Source organism: Lagenorhynchus albirostris, chromosome 3 (assembly GCF_949774975.1).
Source record: "Lagenorhynchus albirostris chromosome 3, mLagAlb1.1, whole genome shotgun sequence".
Taxonomy (NCBI): Eukaryota; Metazoa; Chordata; class Mammalia; order Artiodactyla; family Delphinidae; genus Lagenorhynchus; species Lagenorhynchus albirostris.
The window spans coordinates 103,069,032-103,081,613 of record NC_083097.1 but is presented as its reverse complement, the minus strand read 5'-3'; the positions used below and the strand labels follow the sequence as shown (position 1 = coordinate 103,081,613).

The window sequence follows — 12,582 nt, the reverse complement described above, 5'->3', positions numbered from 1 at the left end:
CACCGTAGTCCTGAAACTTTTGTTTTGCACCACTCAACTGGCTGATTAACTTGCCTTTTTGTAAACTCTAGTATACTTCCAAGACACTATAAATAATCATGACAATATCTAATAAAAATAGATGTCATATCACAGAACCACAGCAGAGTTCAAACTTAGTTTAGCAAAATCAACAACTTGCTCACAAGACTGATGAACTGCAGTTACGTGTTTTTAGCAAAAGCATTTCTAGCAACCAGATAAGCAAGTGTCTTCCTGACATAGATGGATGATAGCACATGTGCCAGAAGCCAGTGGAAAATAGGAGCTGTCATCTAGAAAATGCCAGAGCCATTTCAAGTCCCTCTAGACTAGCACTCCATCTTCGGCTGAGCAAGATATGCTGTTAGCTGAAGGTCTATTGCCAGCGAATCAGAAGAGGGCAGAGCCCTATCCTTCTCACATGACTAGATTCATCAGAGGCTCAGAGGCAGGGGATGCACGTGATCACCTCCCAGCTTTTTGTCAGGTTTGTGGCATAAGAAACAAAGCCAATAAAAGTTCTGCCATGTACGTCAGCAAAAAACATGAATTAATCTATTCATTCTAGAGACTTACCAATGTTCAAAAAACAGTGTAAGCTAGTGTAAACAGATTGTTCTTAATACCCTGCCTCATTCAACATTGTCTTGTAGACAAGAACCTGATTATAACATCACAAGTTTTGCTACTTATCTTGATTTAAACAATTAAGTATTCGGAAATTCATCTTCTCAGCCTTGAGTCACTAAATAAATACTGTCTAACTGACTGACCAGTATCTAGGGAGGTAATTCTGAGGTTAAAAGGAAGGTCCGGAGTACACTGAGTTTAGCAAGACAGATTTTCGAATGCCGCTGGGTCTGCATTTCTGTAAAGCCTTCCCCGACTTGTCCTGGAGCCCTCTGGAGACCATCTCTTTGTGATGGAGCTTAACGGTTGAGGATAATATGCTGCCCTACGCGAGGTCCTCTCGCAGAGATGGAGAACTGCTGTTCCGTAATGGCCTGGCACTGCATGGCACACTCTTGATAATACTGTTCTTGTGCCTCTGGGCACAGCGAGCTCGGGCATGGGCAGACTGCTGTCTCATGGTCTTCCATTGGGGCATCTCTGATTTCCGAGGATGCAACTCAGGCACCATCAGGGAGGTCAGCTCAGACCTGTGCATGATGACAGCCTCCACGCCCTAGAGTGGAAGTCTCCAAGGGGCACCAAAGGACATATCAACAGTTTTGCTGCAAAACAATAACTTCCTTATACACATTTTTCTCTGTGGCTGCGGTTAGCAAAAGAGAGAAAAAAAATATTTAAAAGTGTTTGGAAGCTAAGAATAATAAAGAAACAAGCCATCCTCCTAGGGGAGAAATGACTGCCTTTCATTCCTGGGTAATTTGCAGAGACCTTTTAACTCTACCTTGGAGCTACAGGGGTGACAATGTGGGTATAATTTAGGACGCTCTGGAATCTCCTAAAACCTATCAGGCCAAGACTTACTCACAGGTTGTTCTATTAATACTATGAGCCAGAGAATATCCAATAATATTGAGGAGGCTAACTTCAGAAAGAAATATTCTTCCAACTACTTATTTTGTCTATAATGACCAAGTTATTTGTCTTACGTGCAATGGATAAGGAAGAAAATTCCTATTTCTGTGGCATTATAATTTGATTTCAGTTCTGTCAAGTCGTATCACACAAAAGCCTCCTTTTCCCCTCCTTCCCCCACTCTTTTCTTTTTGTCAATGACATTCCCCATGATGAGCATTCCGAAAGAGTAGCTACTGCTTCTCTTGTCAACTGGGTTTTGTCAGTTCTGAACACAGGGTCTTGCTTTGCCATTTCCAAGGTCTCTTTGAAACCTAGGATCACAGCTGGTGCTTCAATCAGGAGTTCACACCGTGAAGAAGCTGGCAGTGAATCCTCCACCGAGTCTGTGGAAGATACGTCATCTCTTTCCCAGCCACAATGGAATACACCTTTTATTTTCTCACTGAAAAAGACTGCATCATTCACTACTCTTTCTTGACAAAAATATTAATAACAACCCAGCCTCCTAAGGGATGGGAACATTTTGGGGTTTAAACTGAAGTGACCTTAGCTTGTCAGAATGATTTGACTTTAAGAAATGCAACAGTAAATACTGTTTTTTATTGTGGTTTTAAAATCTGGTGTAGTAATAAAATTAAGGACATCTTAACTATGTCTATCATGGCAAAATGTGTCAGTAAGAATATATAAGTAGAGGGATTTTTTTAAGAAATATGCTTATATAATGGAATTTGTATTCTTTCCCAACTTGTGGCATGGTATTTCTTTGTTTTTTATCATTTTCAGGGATAGATTATAATGGAACCTCTTTAAGATAATGTTTTTAATGTTTAAAAACTATTTTGTTTATATATGGAGAATGAAGATGAAAGAAAACATTTAGTGGCACTTTAGGAAGAAAAAGTATTGGCAATGCTAGGCAAATGTGATATTAGGATTTATATTTCTAGCTGAGATCAATGCGGAAAGTTAGCAGATAAATCAGAAAATGGAAACGGAATATGGTCATACATAATAACTAAGAATTTGAAGTAAAATTCTCCTTCTTTGTTGCTAACTTCTTTTTTCAAATTTTGTGGTTTCACTGTAGTACATGTTTAACAATTAGTGTTCTAAGTTGTAACTTATTCAAAGACAGTAAGCCTTCTTCAAATATTAATACAGGCTGAATCTAAATACGCCAAATGAGGCAGAGAAGTGGTAGATTAGATGCCCCAAAATTACTTTGACCTCAATTATCTAGATACGATTTCAAGAATCACTTTACGTGGCTAAACAGCGTGTAATCTAGTCGCCTCCAACAAAATCACCATCTTCTAGGAAAACCAACCTTTCACATTCCACTGTCTTCCATTCTCAATCAAATCAGAGCCCAGGGTTACAAACATTCACCCAGCATCTTACGGGTGAGATCCATATTTCTTGGGTAATTACTTCTATTATTAATGTTATGTGTAGCAGAAAATGAGTATTTTATATACCACTTTTGTGAACATAGGTGTTTTTCAAATGAAAGATGACTATTTTTTAAAGATATTCTAATTATTACCAAATACATGTTTCTGTATCACCATATCTGAAACTAGACCAAAATCAACAATTAAAAATGTAATCAGAGGTGCTAGGGGAGAGGAAAATGGGAAGTTATTGTTTAATGGACATAGAGTTTCAGTTTTGTTTTTGTTTTGTTTTTTGCAAGTCTTGGGGAATTTATCACAATGAGCTTTTACCTGTATATATATATATATATAATTTTTTTAACATCTTTATTGGAGTATAATTGCTTTACAATGGTGTGTTAGTTTCTGCTTTATAACAAAGTGAATCAACTATACATATACATATATCCCCATATCTCCTCCCTCTTGCATCTCCCTCCCCCGTCCCACCCCTCTAGGTGGTCCCAAAGCACCGAGCTGATCTCCCTGTGCTATGCGGCTGCTTCCCACTAGCAGGTTTCAGTCTTACAAGATGAAAAAGTTCTGGATTTCTGTTATACAACAATGTGAATATACTTAATGCTACTGAATCATACACTTAAAATAGTTACGATGATAAATTTTATGGTTTTTTTACCACAGTTAAAATTTTTTTAAACATAATCAGGAGAAATATTCTCCTTTGGATCAAGGAAAATGGGCTAGGTGGGATTCATTATCTTCTTGCCAAAAGCCAGCTTTAAGTTACATGACGCAGTTATAGAGAAGGTTGGTAAAGCTACCACAGGGGTCAAGGAAAGCAAGAAGCAAAGAGAAGATGATCAATGCCTTTGTCTCCTTGAATAATCTTAATTCCTGCAGAATAACTGAAATCACCTCTCAGATAAACCTTTCACCATGAAAAGTGTGGCTGGGAAAGCTGTGAAAAACACTCTTCCTAAATAATGCTTACTGATCCTTGACATGATCATTGCTTAGACATTGACACAAGGCCAAGTTTCTAAATGTCAGATATACAAGAGGGAAAAGAAATTCCTTGGATGAAAGTAAAGGAGAGGGAAATAAGATTTGTTGAGCTTGCACAGTGCTTTACAAGTGATATTTCATTTGATCCTGTGAGGTAGGTACTATTATCCCGTATTTCTAATGAGAGAAATTGCATCTGAGAGGTTAAGGAATTTGCCCTATATTGTTCAGATAGTACTGATATCAGTAGAAAGGTTGCACCAATTCAGAGAATCTGATACAGTCCAATCCTCATTTCTCTGTGACACCATTTTGGAAAGTCAGGAGTGAAACTGAGGGACAGAGGCATACCTAGTGTGTCCTCTCAGCTCTCATACTCTGGATGATGCCATACACTATGTCTGTTTATGGTCCCTGGTTTCCTAGGAATCGAAGGCCGCATTCTAGAGTGACCATGGACCCCTCACCGTCCTGCGTTAGCCACTATTTCAGTATCCATCCTTATGATGACTGAACACCAATACAGTAATCCTTAGACACAGAGATGTGAACATGATCACACCCCTGCCTTCAAGAAACTAGTGGGAAATGCTGACAGGTAATAAGTATGCTAAATACCTGCCACAGTGGAGGTATACACATGGTTCCATGTGGGAAAAAAGTTAAAAAGCAAAATGGAGGAAGAAGTTAGTAGAGAAGGAATGGATGGGATATAGTATCTAGAACCCAGGGCAATGAGAATGAGAAGGGTGTGCTCCATTCCCCAAGCCCAAGGCTCTGCCTAAGGTCCACCTCTGCCTTTTCTTTTTTTAGGAGAGTTAAGCAGTACCTAGTATATTAATTTTTGACTTATCATTAAATACAAGTGACAAAGTGACAGATAAAGAATATTTTATATCCTTTTTTTTTTTCTTTTTTTTTGCGGTACGCGGGCCTCTCACTGTTGTGGCCTCTCCCGTTGCTGAGCACAGGCTCCGGACGCGCAGGCTCAGCAGCCATGGCTCACAGGCCCAGCCGCTCCGCGGCATGTGGGATCTTCCCGGACCGGGGCACGAACCCGTATCCCCTGCATCGGCAGGCAGACTCTCAACCACTGCGCCACCAGGGAAGCCCAAGAATATTTTATATCCTATTATTGAGGACTAACTATAGTCCTTTATTAGGAACTAGATGTGTGTGTGTGGAAGTGGGGGGAAGGGGAAGTAAGAAGGGGATTGTGAAATAAGACTCTATTATTTGTGAAAATCAAAATTTCTTTAAGAATCTTGAGTGGGCATAAACTGGCAGTGTTACCTCTCCCCATACGTATTGTAAATGCATAGCATGCTAGACAATTAAAACTTCATCTTCTTTCATGAATTGGAAATTCATCTTCCAATTCTGTATTATTTTATATATAACATCATACATTATACCTTATATATGACATAATTTTTCTACCAATTTAATTAGGTCACCCAAAAGGATTACCTGTAACACGCCAAACACACGATTTGTTGTCTATACTTGGGAAAGCAGTTTTTAAACTCCTGGTATTGCCTTGGACTTTCTTTGGATTTCTTGGATTTGATGTTCACAATCCATTGCAATAGAAACACTGAAGGAGAGCATGTTGAATGTGGAATATCGCTGTAGAGAGCTAGGCTAAAGCAAACTCCATAAGGTATTTTAGCGGAGGATGCAGGAAAACAACAACAAGGAGAAAGCTGGTGAGATTCACAAACTATAATTAGCTCCATTAAATGCCTTTAACTAAATTTCTAACACGCTGTTTAAAGAATGGGGACCTTTATGAGAAAATGTTGCACACCCCTTTTTTGGTCATTGTTTTTGAGTGTTAAACACAAACTACATTTACAGGTCCCATGGCTATCAAATTTATTTGCTCACAACACAGTTTCCTCAGCATTGTTTGTTATCCAGGAAATTTCACAGCTTTAGAGGACCCAGACTTCAAAGTCAAGGAAGTAGATTTGGGGCATGGGAGCCTGGGGACACCAAGGGAGACTGTTCGTCAGCATTAGAAAATTTTTCTTTCTTTCTTTCTCTCCCTCCTCTCTTTCTTTCTTTCTTCCTTTTTATGCTACAGGTTGCAAATCAGAATCAGATATCTGCCCATAATTTTGAAAGCCCACATATTCATTTTCAAAGATGTCTAGATACTAGTTTATCATTTCATAAAACGTTTAGCCTACCAGACGAAACACTGTTTTATCAGTTGTTGATGGAAGAAGCCTTCCTTTGCTAAACATTGTGCAGTACCAGCAGCGTGACCCCCGGGGTCATGGGATAACAATGGTGTGCTCACGTTGGCAGGGGCCTTTTTTTTTTGCAAGTGGCACCTGCTGTGAGGCTCTCCGTATAAATACTGAACGCCTGCAACAAATCACAGATGTTTTATACACTAGAAAAACCGACAGGAAGTAATCACTAAAAAAAAGACACAGTGTGGAATAGATAGGAGAAGGGGGAGAAAAAAGACTCCTTTACCTTTGAGGGGATGTTTGGGGGAATAGATTTAAAATGCAGAATGGGAGTAGCCTTGCTGTGTGGCTCAGCTTGACCCAGGCTCCAACTCAGCCCAGCTGAGAAGGTACAGGCCTTGTAAGGAAGATGGGGCATCCTTTACGTAAGCTGAGTGGGAAAACACACTTGAAAATTCCTTTGCATTGTCTTTGGTGGGTTGGAGTTCTTAACTTTTTCAGTTGTTCTCTTTATTTTGTGGCATCTAAGTGTTTCACAGAACAAGTACCCTGTAATTTTTTTAATATGAAAAGAAATGGTTTCATTTTGATGCAAACCTTTCTTATTATCCGGGGACCATTCCCTTTACACTTCCCTGGGGACTGTCCCCACCACCTCCATTAGGTTCTTTCTCCTGTCCTGAACATTGACCATTGGGCGTCAGAAAAAGAACTTCATGCCTGAGTTTATCTTGTTTCCATATCAGCTTATTTTCAGTGTATTTCAAGGCCATATAATAACATTATTTTATAGACTTCTGAGTAAGTGGTAACAAAGAAACTATTTGTCTCTTCTCCATTTCCCCAACAATTTCTGGACCTCATTTCAAAGAGATGCATGTCGTCGGAATGGTAATGTGCTTTTCTTTCTTCCAGAGAAACCAAAGAGTGCTGTTTGTTTTCACAGGAGTATTTATACTTAACACGTTTACATTTTAAGTCACATTTGCTTGACTTCCTAAATGACTTCTCTATTTTTTAGCTTCTCATCACATTAAAAATCTACCCCTAATGAATTCTTCGGAGCCCTATTTTTTTTTTCATTTTTATTTTAATATTTGACAGTTTCTTTGTAGAAAGGAAAGAACATTTGAAATAATATTGGATATTTTGCCAAGTCTGTCAAATGAGGAGCACTTTCACTTTCTCAGCTCCGTCTCATTAAAATTGTATTCTAATTCTGTCTTAACTCGGTCTCTGTGCTTCATAAGTCATTGCCTGCTCATTACTTGTGGTGTGGGAGATGAAATTTATTCAAACCCAATAGCCGAGATAAAGCATTGAAAGGCAGGCAGCTGGGAGAAATGAAATTAGCCTATTTTAGTGCTTTTCCGGCTGGATTTTTGCATCACCACCCGTTATGCCACGTGTCAGTTGGCATTTGTGACACTATCTATGTTTGGTTTATAGATTTCTGTTAATACGATATTCTTAGAAATATAGAGAATCTCCCCCCTTTTGCTTTTGTCTTAGAATTGGAATGTCCCTGAGTATCTGGGTTGATAAAGAGGAAAACATGATTTTCTATAGTTTTGTATAATTATAAAATCATTAAAATTGTCCCCAAAGATTGTTTCATTGTGTTACAATTCATAATTGTGTGTCTTACAGAAAAGAACATTAGTGACAAAGAGTAAATGTTATACCCTCAGAATGTTTTGAGGGGAAATGGCTTTAGAATGCAATGTGACTTGCAAGCAATTTCACATGGAATCCGGGAGGGAGCTGTGCTTTCTAACCTAACCACTCCATCTTGAGCTTTAAATGTCATAAGAATACACTGTGGAATTCCTAATTTTGAATATAGAGGAGTCTTTGAAGAAAATTGACTAAAAGCATTGTACTTTGCCATTATCAAATTGAGTTGTTAAGGAATTATATGGTCTAATTACTAAACTTGGTATTTTTGACTACTTTGATTATGAACAGATATTGTCATTAGCTATCTAATTAGATTGACTGCAATAACAAGCAGTAATTTAGAAATATGTTCTAAATTAGTTTCTATATGAAAGCAAAGTCTTTGTTGATCTGTGTATGTGATTAATGTCAAGTGTCATGAATTAGCTGAGGGATTTCTGTGTAGAAATATATGCATTTATATAAAAGAAAGATTCATCTACACTGAAAGTAAAAGATGGAGCTTGATTGGTGCCTAAATATAAGTACCAATGCAATTTTTTCTGATTACTCAAAGAAAATATAGGAAAAACAACACATTTCCTAGAAATGTGATGGTTAGGTTTAAGTTAGGTTTAACTATCTATGCATACAATGCATATGTACAGTGTGTGTACCCAACCTAGAAACTTTGCAAATAATATATGCAGACTTAAATTTAAATAGAGCCCATCAAAGCATTATGTAAGATATGTGGACAAATCTGTCAAATCCATTGTAGTACAAAATTACAAAATATTTTATGTGACTAATAAATTGTGCAGATAAGCAGTGGACCATAGTCATAAACAAATTAACCTTTGATGTAGGTATTTTCTGGTAATGGTAGCTGGATTGGAAAGGTGACCCTCTTGAGAGCATTTAGCATGGTGCCTTTTTATTTGCTTTTTATCTCTTTCCCAGTGTGATACTTGGTTCATGATCTTGGTCATGCTTATACCTATTAACATTGTTGTAAACCATCTAACAGAGGAGAAGGTAGAGTTATAACCTAGGACTAAACTGGAAATTACTAGGCCACACAAGCCTAAACCCTGGCATGATTTAAGAGATTCTGTCCAAAAGATTACATAATAAACTATGCTATGTGCATATATGCATATTATGTAAGTAAATCTCAGACACCCAAACTGATGTGGCCTTAAACAATTAACTACTGTAAGGTTTATTCCTGAATACTCATTTATGGGAAAAAGAGCAATTCTATGCTATAACTAATTTACCCAGATCCATTCAAACCCTATACTTCTACCCCTGCTTCTCCCCATCTTCTCCACTCCAGGCCCTTGGACTAAGCACTTAACTTAGTCCTTGGTTTGTATGGCCTCTACCAGGCAAGTAAAACTTCTAATAGTAATGTGGAAACCAATTTGTTATTCAAATAGAATATTGTTTAACATGAAGCTTGGGTCTATATAACCCTTGAATTTGTAACTTAAGCCTCACAGTTCTACAGACTAAAGGGCCCTGCCAAGAAATATACTGAGAAAATGGACCATATGATCCTGCAATAGACTGTGATCTATTTTTTCATTAGCAAAACACTTTTCCCTTTTTTCAGGCTATAAGAATCTGGTTGCCAATTATACTTAAATTATTTTATTTGGCCCCTTGATTCTTTGATTAACTGGACGTTTTCATAGAAATAACAGCTGCACCAGCAGCACGTTTTCAAAGCAACAAGGAAAGAATCTGTTCCCACTCCAGAGTCCCATGTTAGCCAGTTCCTTCTCACCAAAGGGGAACAAAAAATACCTACAGCCAAAATGAATAAAAAGGCAAAGGGCCTTTATGGATCTATTGTCAGTTTAATGCCCTGGGGTGGCCACCAGTCCATGGGGTTGTGCTCTTTCCTTGGTACTCTTGGCTATATCTGTCCTTCATGGTTGTTGGTGGTGGGTAACTCTATTTAGCACCAGTGGCTGCTCTGGTCAGTGTCAAGGAGTTTTAGCCTAATCTCCTCTGTCTTGAATATTCTTTTTTCCCAGTAGTTGCATGCCTTCTCATGAATTCCAGCCACATTAAGGCATTTGTGATGTCAGATCTCAGAGAGTGAAATCCTTAAAAAAGTGGGGGCCTTCTTGGATGATGTCCACATTATTCTTACAAATAGGCTCTCCCACAACCCCTCCCATTAGCTTTAGTGCATAATACATAAAACAGTATCTATCTGCTTTTCATCACTCAGGTTCAAAATTGTCTGCCCTACAAAATATTTTCTTTGCCCATTTTTGTTTTACTTTTATGCGGGCATGTCTTGTTTTATTGCACTTCGCTTTATTGCACTTCACAACTATTGTGTTTTTTACAAATTAAAGGTTGTTGACAACCATGTGTCAAGCAAGTCCACCAGCACCCTTTTTCCAACAGCATTTGCTCACTTCATGTCTCTCTGACATTTAGTAATTCTCACAGTATTTCAAACTTTTTCATTATTATTATATTTGTTGTGGTGATTTGCAATCAGTGATCTTTGATGTTACTATTACAAAAAGATTACAACTCACTGAAGTCTCAAATGATGGTTAGCATTTATAGCAATAAAGTGTTTTTAAATTACGGTATTTACTTTTTTTTTTAAGACAGTGCTACTGCACACTTAATAGACTACAATAGAGTATAAACATAACTATTATATGCACTGGGAAACCAAAAAAATTGCGTGACTTGCTTTATTACATAAGTTTTATTGTGGTGGTCTGGAACCAAACCCACAATATCTCCAAGGTATGCCTGTATTTGACTTTCGTGAGATGCGATTCTATATTTCTTTGACTTGTTCCAGTAGCTGAATTATCTAAGTGCTCCTAAATATAAAGATTTTCTTTGAGAGTCCTGATTCAGCATCAGACCTACTGGGCTCTGCCTATGAAAACTAAAATGACTCTTAAAAAGGTAACTGGTTCTTAATTAACAAATGAATGTTCTCTTCTAAGGCAATATCTTCCTTCAGTTTTCTACCATTTAGCACCCAGTATCCTCCCATATTTTTACTCATCTTGGCCTTTCAATCTATTTCTTCCATGTCTCCTTTACCAGCATGCATTTTATGTCCCAGATAATAGTGCACTTAGTCATAACAGATGAGCAAACAAAACAAAGAGCTGGACATTAAGTGGCCAGCTCTAAAATGATTACATCAAAGATATGCAAACAAAGAAAAAAATCATATAAGTTATATTTCCAAATTGTTAAGGGACAAATTTCAAAAGGAGGCAAAATTATGACTCATATAAATATAAAATGAACACATGTCAAAGATGTGTTTTAATTCATAAATTGAAGGAGGAAACTGGCAAGGTGTTACAACTGGTTCAAAGGAGAATCCAAAAAACAGACACATAAATTAGGAATATTGAATTGAATTTGCAAATGTATGCAAAAGTGGCTCCTTCTAAAATAGGAGAGCCAAGTTGAAACTCCACAAAACAGAATTGATTTACTTGTCTGTAGATAAGAATTATTTGCATGACTGTCAGTTTTTTACAAGTTATTTTCTACTTTACAAAGTTGTAGAAAGTTGCATAACGTGTACAGGACCAGGTAATCCCTGGAGCCTCCAACATTCCATAGAAAAGAAATCCAGTAATTTATTTTGCATATTCTAAAGTTTTACATTGTTCTTTACAGGTTTGTTGAATCTTCTTGATTCAACAAATGAATGAATGAATACACTTGGTTAGACTTCCGACGGTACTTAGGATTAATTACTCATTCATTCAACAAATATTATTTCATACCTATCGTACCTATATTTCTATGTTTTGGGTGCTGAAGATAATGCAGTTAACAAAAAAGAAACACTTCTGTCTTATATTCTAATGGAGAAAGAAAGAAAAAATGAGTAAGTAAACAAGCAAATTATTAGTATATATGTCAGATGATGTTTCATACTATTGATGCCGAAAACTCAGCCTCTTTGCACCAGTGCCAAATGGCATCTCGGAGACAGAGTTTTGGGTGAAGTAGAAAAGATTAGCTTTATTGCTTTGCCAGGAAAAGGGGGACACATCGGGCTCATACCTCTCAAAACTGTGTGTCCCAACCCAGGAGGATTTGGTGAGGAGTTTTATAGCAATGGTTCAAAGGTGGGGCTGCTGATAAGGATCAGGGTGTGTGCAGGGCCTGCACTACTTTAATCTGGCCTCAGGTCGTCTCCTGATGAGCTTCTCATGGTTATCAAACTGTGACCTTCTCTGGAATGAAGAATGCTAACATCTTCCATTTGTTAGGGGGTTTTAGTTCTGTAAAAGAGCTCAAAGATATTATGTGTGTTCTTTGAGGTGGGACAAGGACCTGCCCCAAAGCTGCACTATTGTTTCTTGACTGTTCCTCCCTTGTCTCTGCATCCCTTCCCTTCCCTGATTCGCAGCTGCTCCCATATGCCCTTTTCCTTGTTTAGCCTAAGATGGTATAAAAGCCCAAGCTCTAACCACCCCTTTGAGTTACTCAGCACTGAGCGCTCCTATGTGTGCATGTGTGATGCACATGTTAATAAACTTGTTTGTTTTTCCTCTTATTTATCTGTCTTTGGCCAGTCTGATTTATAGGGCCCCAGCAGGAGAACCTAAGATGGATAAAGGAAGAAATTTTTCTTCCCTTACAAAGGTTTTGAGCTTAGGAGGGGAATGATGCAATATAGATTTGATATTGGCTGCTGTGTGAGATGGGGCCAGGATTTATTG

At 37.9% G+C, this 12,582-nt stretch overlaps 1 pseudogene; it reads right to left on the bottom strand.

Annotated features, from left to right (window-relative positions):
* Positions 1-976: 976 nt before the first annotated feature.
* Positions 977-12,582, bottom strand: part of LOC132518368 (small ribosomal subunit protein eS6-like) — a 60,243-nt pseudogene continuing 48,637 nt past the window's right edge.